Source organism: Ranitomeya imitator, chromosome 1 (genome assembly GCF_032444005.1).
Source record: "Ranitomeya imitator isolate aRanImi1 chromosome 1, aRanImi1.pri, whole genome shotgun sequence".
Classification (NCBI taxonomy): Eukaryota; Metazoa; Chordata; class Amphibia; order Anura; family Dendrobatidae; genus Ranitomeya; species Ranitomeya imitator.
The window spans coordinates 1,024,355,432-1,024,368,025 of NC_091282.1; the positions used below are offsets into that span (position 1 = coordinate 1,024,355,432).

The 12,594-nt window shown below is 44.0% G+C and overlaps 1 protein-coding gene across 4 annotated transcripts in view; it reads left to right on the top strand.

The window, feature by feature from the left end:
• GAB1 (GRB2 associated binding protein 1) overlaps positions 1 to 12,594 on the top strand; it is a 131,978-nt gene that overhangs the window by 56,543 nt on the left and 62,841 nt on the right. Inside the window, exon 1 of one of the 4 annotated variants that reach the window (XM_069744008.1) lies at positions 3,554 to 3,682. The exons of the other annotated variants lie outside the window; for them this stretch is intronic. The gene's annotated coding sequence lies outside the window, so the exon portion shown is untranslated. Of the gene's footprint in view, positions 1 to 3,553; positions 3,683 to 12,594 lie in introns of those variants that run through there. 4 annotated transcript variants of the gene reach the window in all.

The following is a 12,594-nucleotide window of genomic DNA, read 5'->3' on the forward strand; positions in this document are numbered from 1 at the left end:
GATGGATCTGTTTGCCAGTCGAGGAAACAAGAAACTTCATCAATTCTGTTCCCTAGACCCAAGAGACAACCCGTACGCGATCGACGCTCTTCTGATCTCCTGGAACTTCAGTCTCGCCTATGCGTTTCCCCCTCTGAATCTAATTCCTTTAGTGCTGAGGAAGATTCGGGAAGACAAAGCCCGAGTTATATTAATAGCTCCATTCTGGCCCAGAAGGTCTTGGTTCCCATGGTTAAGAAGCATGTCCATTTCCCAACCATGGATTCTCCCAGAAATTCCAGACCTCCTCTCCCAGGGTCCAGTTTTGCATCCACGAGTAGCCAACTTACATCTGACAGCGTGGAACTTGAGAGGTCACTTCTGAAAAAGAAGGGATTCTCTCAGAACCTTGTAAATACGCTGCTTAAAAGTAGGAAAGCCTCCACGACTAGCATTTATGTTAGGATATGGAGGAAGTTCCTATCAAGCTCAGGAGCACAGATCGATCAGAAACCTGATATTGCTCAGATCCTAGAATTTCTACAGAAGGGCCTAGATTTAGGCTTAGCCACCAGCACCCTTAGAGTTCAGGTTTCGGCTCTAGGGGCACTATATAATTCCAACATAGCTAGTAATCACTGGATAACAAGGTTTTTCAAAGCGGTCACCAGATCCAGGCCGGTTATTAAACAGAGAATAGTTCCATGGGACCTAAATCTTGTGCTCTCGGCTCTAACACAAGCTCCGTTCGAGCCTATTGACTCTCTCCCAATCAAGATCCTGTCGGTCAAAACAGCCCTCTTAGTTGCCCTCACATCGGCTAGAAGGGTTAGTGATCTACAGGCATTGTCCAGACAACGTCCATATATGCAATTTACGGAAGATAGAGTGGTGATGAGGCCTGACCCTCTTTATCTTCCAAAGGTTGCGTCAAAATTTCATAGATCTCAGGAGGTGGTCCTGCCTTCATTTTGTCCCAATCCCTCTAACGATAAGGAACAGAGATTTCATTGTTTAGACGTACGTAGGTGCCTTCTCAAATACATTTCAGTAACAGACACCTGGAAGAAAGATCACTCCTTATTTTTATCCTACCAGGGAGTTAGGAAGGGGCTTAGAGTATCAAAGAATACGCTAGCCAGATGGATTAGGGAGGCGATATCTCTTGCTTATACCGCAGGTGGCGTGGAAGTTCCAGAAGGAATAAAGGCTCACTCCACTCGTGCGGTAGCCACATCCTGGGCTGAGAGAGCAGAAGTGTCGATTGAAGACATCTGTAAGGCGGCCACATGGTCTTCTCCATCCACCTTTCTTAGACACTATAGGTTAGATCTAGGTGGCTCCTCCGACCTCACGTTTGGGAGAAGGGTGCTGGAGGCTATTATCCCTCCCTAGTCACTTTTCACTTCTCTGAAAGTCTCTCGTTGTGCTGTCATGGCGACTGAATAAATACGTACGCTACTCACCTGGTAGCAGTGTTTTTTCAGGAGCCATGACAGCACCCTTATATTCCCTACCCTCTTTGCTTTATGGGTTCAACACTTCCTTTAGTTAATTCCTAAGTTTATTCACTGGGTGAATTGTACCATATATTAATATTGTTTATGTGCTAATAACCTAGAAGGTCCTTTCATACTCTGTAAACCAACTGACGGGGGAGTGAGGTGCCGCCCTTTTTATGTCTGAGGTTTCCTGTCCCTGAAGGGCGGATCCCCTCTCTCGTTGTGCTGTCATGGCTCCTGAAAAAACACTGCTACCAGGTGAGTAGCGTACGTATTTCCCCAAGTACTGAACATGTAATGTCTTTTGGTGTGTTTGAGTATATTGTAGATTTCTGCCGTGTCAGATGTGTGTGTTTTCTGGGAAGTAAGTTTGCATCATGTTTTCTTAGAAGTCTAGATGTTTCTGATAGGAGAAGCTGCCCCCATCTCCCCCTGATCAACCTCTGATGAAACTCGGACCGTTTTCTTCTCTGAGAAGACCATTCACCTCTGAGTGACCCCTTAGGCTGAGTTTCCACAATGAGCTTTTGGTGCTTTTTTGACGCTGTGTATTGTTGCTGTGCAGCGTCTTACGGTTCACACCGTTTTTATAGAAATCTCACCTCCACGCTGCTTCACTGCTGAAACTGACCTGCGGTGCGTGTTTCGAATCCACAGCATCAATTTCTCTAGTGGGTACATTGAGTTTTCTGTGTGGATTTTCCCCATCGTCCTGCATTAGGTCCAGAAATTCCGCAGGTAAAAAACACACATGCTTTTTTTTGGTGCGTTTCTGTGGCGGAAGTTAATAATTTATTTTTTTTTTACTTTGACAAAAAAACCAGGAAGTAAAACAAAGCAACTTTATTTACAGCATGACACACCAGCAGGAGGAAAAAACCACAGCGCCAAGAACACAAAATTACATGTTAAAAAACGCACACAATGAAAAAGCTCAAGTAACCGAATTTAAGTACCGTAATCTATATATATAATTGTCTAAGGGGTACTTCCGTCTGTCTGTCCTTCTGTCACGGATATTCATTGGTCGTGGGCCCTGTCTATCATGGAAATCCAAGTCGCTGATTGGTCGCCGCAAAACAGCCACAACCAATCAGCAACGGGCACAGTCCAGAAGAAAATGGCCGCTCCTTACTCCCTGCAGTCAGTGTCCCCGGTGCTCCGCTCCCCGCAGTCAGTGTTATCCAACCCAAGTCTGCAATGTGCTCCTCACCTAATTCAGTATCCAAATTTACAAAGAATCTTCTTGTACAGTACCGTGCCAATCCAAACCAAAATCCATTGGTGAATTGCACTGGAGCAGAGTTGGCTAAATTGCCGCCATTTTTTCTCTTCGTGGCCGCAGAGCTGCCTATTTTACAGGCTTGACTACAAATTTGAAAGGATTTACAGTAGAATTGAGGCTTGTTCACACACAGATTTTGCAGCAGAAAAATTAATGTAATCTTTAAGTTTTTTTTTTTTTCCTTAGCGGGATTAAAGCTGTGCTGCGTCTTTTTTCCTGCGGCTTTATCTGCATGTTTTCTGCAGGTGGCCATATCAATATACGCAATATTAATTTATTAATTTATTTTTTGCATTTTCCTCTTTATTTGATGCGTGTTTGCTGCAGATTTACATGTGTTTTAATTTTTCCGTACAAAAATGCTTTTGTTCTGTACTTTAATGTCTTTGACTGTTTATTGATACACATTTTTAAGGCTCTCGGTTGAAGCCCAGTTCAGCTGTTTTAGACCAACAGGGGGCGCAGTTTTCATGAATCCCATCCTCTTTGCTTGGACAGTTAAAGAGCAGATTTTCTGCACACAAAACTGCAGTATTTCCGCTCCGTTCCTGTATTTCTATCCGCATTGTATGTAGACGGGTCATGGGTGTCTGCTCAGCACACCGGCTGTGGCTGGGTCCCATTGTCACCTGTTGTAAGGCAGCGCTGTCACTGTGCGCTGTCACTGTGCGCTCTTGGGGGAAATGTGGCTTTTGTTGTTCTCGCCCCCCACCTCTCATGCATTAAATCACACTGGATGATTGCAGCCACTGTTATTTCCACTTCCATTGTGTCTGCTTCCTGTTGGTCAAAGGTTATAAGGATGGGGTGCTGCATGGAGATGGGAGGCTTACAGGAAAGCCAGCCTCGGCTGCATGGCTAAACTCTTCTCCCACCAGCTTCTACATCATTTTGTTTTTCTGCTTGGAAACCAAAGGTAATTTGCTGTGATTTCAATAGCAGAGAATGGAGAGGATGCTGGCGCCGCTGCATGAGATGGGATTGTTAGCCATGGTCCTGCTGTGTGAATGAGAGCGGCTGTTCTTCTGTCCGCTTTTAACTCCTGAGTTGCCGTGTCTGTGGTGCGTTGCCAGTGTGGACTTCTGCTAAGGTCCTTTAGGATGATCCGCACACTACAGCTGCTGAATGGCCTCCACCCTGGCTTTGTACTTCTCATTGTGCTAGGGCTCTTGTGTGCTTTACAGCCGCCTGTTACTATGACTGACTTTGCTTTTATTCTTGTAGTTCATGTCTGCCATATATTTTTGTTTGTCAAATTGCATAATTGTGTGGTGGGACATGTTTTATTAAGCAGTGGAAACGGTGAACAATTGAACTTTGTGTCTCCCAGGATGCATAGTCCGTCCGATGCCGTGTATACAGAGGTTCGCTCCACCTAACGCCAGGGCTTGTGGAGTGCTACTGCTGTGGGCTTGGCCCTTAATGGTTCATCCCATATAACTTGAGGATAAAATATTACTAAATAATTGTGTAACTACTTGTTGTTCGATCACCTGACCACTGAAGGCCATGATTGGTTGCAGCGGTCTGGTGAATGAAACGGGGCATAATCGCTTTCTGTTCCATGGGATAACTTGGCTATCGGGATTACATCATGTGAGTATACAGTACAGACCAAACGTTTGGACAGACCTCATTTAAAGATTTTTCTGTATTTTCATGACTATGAAAATTGTACATTCACACTGAAGGCATCAAAACTATGAATTAACACATGTGGAATTATATACTTAACAAAAAAGTGTGAAACAACTGAAATTGTCTTATATTCTAGGTTCTTCAAAGTAGCCACCTTTTGCTTTGATGACTGCTTTGCACACTCTTGGCATTCTCTTGATGAGCTTCAAGAGGTAGCCACCGGGAATGGTCTTCCAACAATCTTGAAGGAGTTCCCAGAGATGCTTAGCACTTGTTGGCCCTTTTGCCTTCACTCTGCGGTCCAGCTCACCCCAATCCATCTCGATTGGGTTCAGGTCTGGTGACTGTGGAGGCCAGGTCATCTGGCGTAGCACCCCATCACTCTCTCCTTCTTGGTCAAATAGTCCTTACACAGCCTGGAGGTGTGTTTGGGGTCATTGTCCTGTTGAAAAATAATTGATGGTCCAACTAAACGCAAACCGGATGGAATAGCATGCCGCTGCAATATGCTGTGGTAGCCATGCTGGTTCAGTATGCCTTCAATTTTGAGTAAATCCCCCACAGTGTCACAGCAAAGCACCCCCACACCATCACACCTCCTCCTCCATGCTTCACGGTGGGAACCAGACATGTAGAGTCCATCCGTTCACCTTTTCTGCGTCGCACAAAGAAAAGGTGGTTGGAACCAAAGATGTCAAATTTGGACTCATCAGACCAAAGCACAGATTTCCACTGGTCTAATGTCCATTCCTTGTGTTCTTTAGCCCAAACAAGTCTCTTCTGCTTGTTGCCTGTCCTTAGCAGTGGTTTCCTAGCAGCTATTTTACCATGAAGGCCTGCTGCACAAAGTCTCCTCTTAACAGTTGTTGTAGAGATGTGTCTGCTGCTAGAACTCTGTGTGGCATTGACCTGGTCTCTAATCTGAGCTGCTGTTAACCTGCGATTTCTGAGGCTGGTGACTCGGATAAACTTATCCTCAGAAGCAGAGATGACTTTTGGTCTTCCTTTCCTGGGGCGGTCCTCATGTGAGCCAGTTTCTTTGTAGCGCTTGATGGTTTTTGCCACTGCTCTTGGGGTTTGCCAAATTTTTCGGACTGACTGACCTTCATTTCTTAAAGTAATGATGGCCACTCATTTTTCTTTACTTAGCTGCTTTTTTTCTTGCCATAATACAAATTCTAACAGTCTATTCAGTAGGACTATCAGCTGTGTATCCACCAGACTTCTGCACAACACAACTGATGGTCCCAACCCCATTTATAAGGCAAGGAATCCCACTTATTAAACCTGACAGGGCACACCTGTGAAGTGAAAACTATTCCTGGTGACTACCTCTTGAAGCTCATCAAGAGAATGCCAAGAGTGTGCAAAGCAGTCATCAAAGCAAAAGGTGGATACTTTGAAGAACCTAGAATATAAGACATAATTTCAGTTGTTTCACACTTTTTTAAGTATATAATTCCATAATTCATAGTTTTGATGCCTTCAGTGTGAATGTACAATTTTCATAGTCATGAAAATACAGAAAAATCTTTAAATGAGAAGGTGTCCAAACTTTTGCTCTGTACTGTACATCACTTTATTTTTTTTCTACCCATCCTTTGCTTCTGTAATATATGTTGTTTATTTTAAGTCGGGCAACCCTTTTAACAACCTCTTTCTTCTCTGTGTTTTTTTTCTTGAGTTAGGCTGTATTCCCTGTACATTATAGTCTACGGATGGCAGATGTATAGGTGGAGAGCGTCTGCATGCCGTCTTGTACGCTGAGCTAGCCGTGCACAGAATATGCCATTAAATGTGTGTAGGTGAATCTGTCTCGTGCCTCCCCCCTCTAGTTTACGGACTTTTTGTGATGATTGCATTTAGCAGGTAGGTGGCCCTGGCGCAATGTGAACCCGGCCTAACTCAAACAGATTTCAAGATCAACCTTATTGAAATATAGTATCCAAACAGAAATGGTTGGGATAAAGGGTCCCAAAGGGAAAGCGCACACCTTGCATTCAGGTCATATGGGATACCAGTTTGATGAGATCTTTCGCTTTTACTACCATTTTTCTTTAGCTTAATTGCCTCAGGAATCCGTCCACCGTTCCTCTACTGTTGGTCGGTTGTCAAGAAGAGGGACCAGCAGTCAGACATAACTGTGGGATCAGGACTCCCGAAAGTGAAGGACGACAGATCACATGCTCGCCCTGTTGGCACCATTACGGTCTATGGCTCTGTCTCCGCATATGCCGGAATACCATTTTGCGGGGCGGGTTTGGAAATAAGCCCCGACGGAACCAATGCACGGGTGCCTGAAAGCCCCCTAACACGTGAACTGAATAATCGTGAGGAGTGTACATTCAGTCCAGTGTTCAAAAGTTACAGAACTTTTTGTGGTGTTTCCGCTTTTCTTGGTTTTCTGAATTTGCAGTTAAAACGTGATTTTTACTGTGATTTTGGAAAATCGAAGGGAAAAAGTCTGCAGAATTGTGTTGTGTGAACATACCCATTTATTGCCGTTTAATTTAAGATTTTCGGTACATATCTTGCATTCTTTGCAACAAAGTACAGTACAAAAAATGCTAGATATTTCTGGCACAACCAAACTGTGCATCTTTATGTAAGTAGTCATGCGGAAAAGCTTCACGCCATAGCTTTCTCCAGCTTATGTATATAATTGTCTAAGGGGTACTTTCGTCTGTCTGTCTTTCTGTCTGTCGGCAACTTCTGTCACGGAAATCACTCGTCGCTGATTGGTCTCGCCAGTTGCCTGTCATGGCTGCTGCGACCAATGCTACTCCCCTGCAGTCAGTGCCCTGCGCCCGCATACTCCCCTCCACTCACCGCTCACACAGGGTTAATGCCAGCGGTAACGGGCCGCAGGTACCGCACTCCGTAACCGCTGCTATTAACCCTGTGTGACCAAGTTTTTACTATTGATGCTGCGTATACAGCATCAATAGTAAAAAGATCTAATGTTATAAAAAAAACTGTTATTCTCACCCTCCAACGTGGCGCTGTCCTCGGCAGTGCAAGCGACAGGTTTCGGTGCTAAGGATGCTATGTGAGAAGGCCCTGCCATGACGTCACGGTCATGTGACCGCTACGTCATCACAGGTCCTGCGCTCATACAAACCCTGGGACCGGAAGCTGCCGCGTGCACCGCACACAGGCGCCAGGACTACAAGAGCCCTTCAGAAGGTGAGTATGTTTATTTTTTATTTTAAGTCTTTTTTTAACCTGTTATATACGTGGCTGGGCAGTATACTACGTGGCTGGGCAGTATACTACGTGGCTGGGCAGTATACTACTTGGCTGGGCAGTATACTACTTGGCTGGGCAGTATACTACTTGGCTGGGCAGTATACTACTTGGCTGGGCAGTATACTACGTGGCTGGGCAGTATACTATGTGGCTGGGCAGTATACTATGTGGCTGGGCAGTATACTATGTGGCTGGGCAATATACTACGTGGCTGGGCAATATACTACGTGGACATGCATATTCTAGAATACCTGATGCGTTAGAATCGGGCCACCATCTAGTGTAGCATAAAGTGGCAGCAAATGTTGCATTGTCAAGTGTAGACTGGTGAATTCTGCACAAACCATTTCCATAGTACGTATTTATTTGTCAAGTTTCTGTGCAGATATTTCCCACCTCACGTAGATGAGATTTGATGAAGCTTGTACTGTTGTATTTAGCACAAGGACACTTTAGGGCTCACCCAAACGCCTGTGATTCTGGTAAGTCACAATCTGATTTTCACGGGTAGAACTAGACTCCATTATCGTCTGCGAGCATGTTCAAGCTATTTTGCGGATCAAGCTGTCCACACAAATAAGATACACTATATATGTATATGTATATATATATATATATATATATATCTATATATCTATCCTCGTCTAGGGTCAAGATCAAAAATGCAAGTCTATGGGTCAGTGAAAAAATTGGCTAGGACTCGGATCCCATCCTCCATGTGGTAGTGCACTATGCTTTTCCGAGCCCGTGGTGGTGTTTTCCTTAGCTCGCCTACATGCCTTCATACAATCTATTTTTTCGGAGTCTCGCATTCCTCTTGACGTCACTGTTCCTGGGATCAGAGCTATTTATTCTTAAACAAACATTATCGGTGGCCCGCTAGCTCTGACCCTGCAGATGTTGTTGCATGCTGGAACCTGCCGCTAATGAGCCACTAATGTTCGAAGGTACAAAATACCTAGGAATATAGAATAATGTGGGGATGGCGGTCCTATAACTGTTCGGTGTTGTGCAGAAAGGAGCAAATGTTCTAAAATAACACAAAAAGAAATGTGTAGTCAACTCTGCAGTCCTCCTTTTCTAGCACAGATGCTTGAGTTCCTAGCCAATTTTTGTTTATAGGTTGAGTGAGTGTATGTGGCACACACATGATTGCCAATCGCTGCCATCGCCAAGATTCCTTAAAGTGAACTTTTATTGTCACCAAATGCTATTAATCTGCAGATATGGTGTTATTCTGCTGGTTAATAAAGTTTCATAAAACCGCCTACAATAAACCCGGCTACCAGGAGAAAATTAATTTTATTCCACCCAGCAGCCTCCAGCTTTCAGTCCTACAGGGACTGTAGGAAACCGGTGTGGTTTCATTCAGTGCTCAGCACATAGCAGCACTGATATGCTGCAGAGGCGGCTGTCAGTCTGTGTGCCAGGTCTTGCCATGGTCAGCCTGTTAATGTTTTCCCCTGACTGAAAGCTCTGATCTATGGCATTGTATAGCCATTTGGTCGTAGTTTAGCTTTTTGACCATTTGCAATCATCTGTCATTAAATGTAATGGTCTAATTTATTTTCCAATATCACACTGGTCCACCATGAATACACAGAGGCCCATCTATTGAAGTAACATCTAATGATAATACTGACGGGCAGTGCGGGGTTGTGCTCTGTAACTTTCACACAGTGTCAGGTCGGCACCGTTATACTGATTAGAATGATACCTTGGTTGATGAAATCTGTGTTGTGGTTGTTGTTTAATGTTTATTTTCAGTTTTGAGTCAATGATATGCTCGTGCTTCGGGGCGGCCTGTGGGGGGCTTCATATGGTGCTCTGATTAGGTATTCATCTTGTGGTTGTTGTTTAATGTTTATTTTCAGTTTTGAGTCAATGATATGCTCGTGCCCCGGGGCGTCGTGTGTGTGTGTGTGGGGGGGGTTGGACCTTCCCCCTAGTTTACATAATGAATATCTTATAATATAGTCGCCAGTTGGGACTTCCAGCTGCTGTCCCCAAATCCCATAAGGCAACGCGGCAGTGTTACTTGTGCCTGCGCAAGTGACCTACATGTCTCCGCTATTCCCGCGCATGCGCAGTAACAGCCACAACTGCGCGCTCTACCCGCACATGTGCGGTAATGACGCGGCTGTTACTGCGCCTGTGTGGGGAATAGTGGTGTCGTCTATGTATACACAGATGTTAATTTCACCGCACTCCTGATGCGATAGCATGATAGCATTGGGCCTATTACTAGTTATATATATCTTGGAGAGAAAAAAACAAACCCTTCTGCTGGATGTTAGCGGCGACTTCGCTGCAGCATGAGCACATAGTCATGGCCAAAAGTATTGACACCCCTGCAATTCTGTCAGATAATACTCATTTTCTTCCTGAAAATGATTGCAAACACAAATTATTTGGCATTATTATCTTCATTTAATTTGTCTTAAATGAAAAAACACAAAAAGAATTGTCCTAAAGCCAAACTGAGTATTATCTGACAGAATTGCAGGGGTGTCAATACTTTTGGCGATGACTGTATTAATGAATTATATACACATTTGTTTGCTGTAATTCTGAAAGAAAAATCCATTTGAAAAGTGCGCTTTTTTTTTTTTTTTTTACTCTAGCAAGATGGCGCCTCCTGCGCAATAGCAGCTTTGCCAATAGCTGCTATTGGGCAGTCGCTGCCGGCGCCATCTTGGAGGAGGAAATTTTTTTTACATATGCGATCATGCTACAGCGCAGGCGCCACGCCAACATATATAATATTCATTCTGTAAACTAGGTCCCCTGTCAGAAGCCATACTGGTGAACACCTAATCACAGCAGCACATGAAGACCCCTCCACAGCCCCGGAGCAGGAGCATGTCCTCAATCCTTAGACCTCGCGGACACTGTAATGCACCATGAAATTAGATGCTTAAAACCGTTGTACACAACTTGAAGGGCTTTAGAACTGTTGGAAGATGTAGTGCACAGAGAACTCATAGCACAGAACAATTGTCATTTTTGTAAACCAAGATGGCCTTGCTGGGTACTAGCGTGCTTTATGGGAGGAAGAAAGGTATGGCTGTGTTTAGGTTATACTAACAGTTGCTGAGCTGTACTCTGCAGTTTATCTAGTACTCTAATTGCGGATTCATAGTGCCAGCATCACATGCCTGAGGATCTCCACCCTGCCATAGGTTAATGGAAGACCTCAGTACAGCACACCCTGGCATCCAAAACACTAGCAAGCCCTTATGTGTGTTGGCATTTCATGAGTCTGATAAGAGGAATACAAAGACTAAGCAAAAGATATTTTATCAAGTATTAAACAATTTTTCTTTACCGTGCGGTTGCAGTTATTATTTTTAGTAGTTTTGTATGTTTACACAGCTCACCTAAAGTTAGAAGCAACAGCGACCACCCCCCCCCCCCCCCCAACTCCCCATTCCTCCCCCTCAACAAAAAAAAAAAAAAGCTAGTGGTGACAATAGATCAAAAACAGGAAACGTCCTCCAAATGTGCACGCGGAACAGATGATCAGGATGGTGCTTGGTGGAGTGGAAACTTCCATTCAGCCTGTTTTTTCCTTATTTTGTTCAGTCGTATATCAGTTTCACTTCCTGGAAAACAATTTCCTAAAGTGTTACTAGCCATGTATTTCATTTCTTGGCCTTGTCAACCGTCCTCATCATCCCAAGTGCTGCTTTCATACAAATCGTCGTTGTGTTTTCATAACACAAGTTCCATAAATCCTCGCCTCGTCTTCCATTACCTGAATTAGAAGCACAACCTACTGACCAGTAAATCTATCAGTTGTCGTCCAGAGTGAGAATAGGCAAGACATTAGTATTATGGAGCTGGTGTTCTTCCCAGGGGCGGATATGGTGCCTCACGAGCCAACACTTGCCTGAAATTTGGCAGGGACTGTTGTGTGCCTCCCTACATGGCAGTGCTTTGTACGTTGGCAGTGAAGATGGCCATACATATTAGATGGCTGTCTGCTCATCACGTTTAGTTAACACTTGCTACGTGGGGAGAAGGGAATAGCCAAAATCTCTGCCCCAGATTGGACACATTGAATTGCAGCATAGCCAGTCCATCCCCTTTGTCCCATGTCTCCGGGATTCGCTATGGTCGGAGGGTGTATCATCTTTGTTCTTCCAAGAAAGCCATCTTATGTTCATAGAAATCTTAAAGGGAGCCTGTCTGCTGCCTTCAGAGACGACCCTGATTTCAGCGATGTGTCACTTGTGTGCATTTGTGTAGTCATTTATGAAACTTGCAACATGCAGAACTTGGGGTATGTTCATACTACTGCATCTTTTACCCATAACAGCATGAAAAAGAACGTTCCTATTCCGTTCTATGCAAAGACGACATTGTGGGTTCAATCTTTTGGACTTCGTTTAAACATTTTCAGGCTTTCAAAAATGCCTGGAAGGAGAAAACAAAGTGGATGTAAATTATTTGAAGCATCTCCTGGTGGAAAAGGCTATAAACTGTGCACTGTCTAATCAAAAGGCTGCAAAAATACTAAAAAAAACTAGGGTTTACCCACTAGAAGACTTTTTTTTTTTATTTTTATTTTTTCTGTTGGTCAACCCCCCCCCCCCTCAAAAAAAAAAAAAAAAAAAAAAACGCATTCTTGCATTGCACCTTTTTTTTTTCTTTCTAGGGCACAAGACAAAGATTATGTTGTGAAAGAAAAGTAATCCATGTATTTGTGAGCTATGTCCCTCTCCAATTACTGACCACACCTGGAGAAAGCGGTTAGTTGGCTATAGTGCAGGGGGAGTTCATGAATGTCCGACTCTTTCCTTAAACTCCTTGTTGGCTGCTCTCAGCAAAGTTTGCAATGTAAACTCAAACTTGACGCCACAACCGATCCCTAAAATAGTAATGTTCTCTTTAAGGTTTGGCTAACAAAGATTTTCTGTGCAGAAGAGCTTTAATAGC